Source organism: Nicotiana tabacum, chromosome 18 (genome assembly GCF_000715075.1).
Source record: "Nicotiana tabacum cultivar K326 chromosome 18, ASM71507v2, whole genome shotgun sequence".
NCBI classification, from domain to species: Eukaryota; Viridiplantae; Streptophyta; class Magnoliopsida; order Solanales; family Solanaceae; genus Nicotiana; species Nicotiana tabacum.
The window spans coordinates 59,200,636-59,202,551 of record NC_134097.1 but is presented as its reverse complement, the minus strand read 5'-3'; positions in this window follow the sequence as shown (position 1 = coordinate 59,202,551).

The window sequence follows — 1,916 nt, the reverse complement described above, 5'->3', positions numbered from 1 at the left end:
GAAAACCAGAGACAGGGTAAGGGCTTGAAATTATCCTAAGGGGAATGTGTTAGGCACCCCTCAGGATCCACTAGTGTGGTTCCCGGCCAGACAGTTTTTGTGAATTTGTACAATTAGCAGATAGACAAATATAGGCTCAAATAGTAGGAGATTTAAGTTTGAACACATAAGAGTTTGAAAACAATTATTAAAAGGCGAATTTTGAAAAGGAGTTACAGCTTTACAAACACTTGAGAGTATAAAAGGGAGGAGGGGGGTCCTAGGTTTATTTACAATATGGATCACATCAATGCGATACTCGGTATGACACTCCTCAGAAGAGGGGGTACACGTGGTATTAGCGCACCGGTCATCATATCCATATCTAACCTTCCCACCCCATTAAGATATTAAAGCGCGGATTGATCTCGACCTCTATTGCATGCTATTACCCATCCCATTCCTATCAGTCCCGGGGAATTTAGGACTACTATTCCTATAAGAGGGAGGGTTTTAGGCCAACTTTTGGGTTTTAAAGGTAAAAAAGGAGACATACAAAACACGTAGGACTGCATATTAGGGGAAACATATAAACAAATAAGAGGCTCATATATACCTCTACAGACAATGCACATAAATGGTATGACTTAAACACAGTTAGGGTCAGAATTTAAAGTACTAAGGCAGGATGTTTTAATTGTTGAAGTAGACCATATTTGTTATATAACTTAGATAAGAAGTCCTAATCAGGCCTGCTTGCTGCTTATAGCAGTTGCTAATTAAACAAAGGCGAATCCAGTTTTATTAAGCAATTACCTAAGAGTTGCCTTAGTGTGTATTGGTGATGCCCTATAAGCATGATATCTATCACTGATTAAGAATGCAACAGAGCAGCGTTAATTTTAAAGCAGGCGATTTGGATCCTATAGGCATACTTTCTAAACCGTATTAATAAAAGGAGTAGGTTTTTTTAACTGATTCGGAACAGTACGAGTCAAACTGATTTTAACTATACTGGTTTTAGATCCTACATGCATGATCTCTATTATAGCTGATTTCAATTCCTATAGGCATGGAATCTAAGTGTTAATGACTGATTTTGATCCTATAAGCATGGAACATGCAGAATTTATTAAACAGATCCTATAGGCATGGTATCTAAGTGTGGAAGTAAAGCATGCAGAACTTGAATTAAAACAGAACGGATCTTATAGGCATGTTTTCTACTCTTTTAATAGCTAAAGCATGCATAATTACCCCATCCCTTTTCACTAGCCAGTCCCCAATATTTGTTACAAATTATTACAGACCAAATACTGAAGTACATCAAAAAAGTATAAAATAAGAAGTTACAACCATAGGAAGCCTGATTCTGACTTTCTCTTTGAGTTATGGAATAAACCACCTCAAATTCCACTTGTTTCAAAGCCTTTGTCAAACCTGGGTGTGTCAAAGTTCCCTAAGGGTCTCAAGGGACCCCGAGCAGTGCTTACACCTAGGTTTGCATAACCAGATAGAGATGAGTGCATTATGGAAGGGTCAGCACTTAAGTGTCCAAGTTCAGATGGAGTTCAAGGGTCCCAAGGCAAGGCTCACACAAGAGGGGCAGAACCTAGGTTCTAAGAATATAGTGAAAAGTGTAGAGTACATAGATTATTTAAAATTGGGTTGAAAATAGTAAGTGGTAAGGGTGATTTGAAAACAGTAGTAATAAAACTTAAACTACACAAAATCAGCAGTTACACAAAGGGGTCAGGGGTTTTAGGATTACATTGTATGAAGCATATGACCCCGGAAAGGGTCAGGTTTGGTCATGTACAGCAATAGATGATGCTGGCATGCCCACAAACCAGCCATAGAACACAAACACATAGGGGGATATGGGGTTTTGGATTCATAAGTCAGCAAATCACCTAACAAGTGACTGACATAGTACA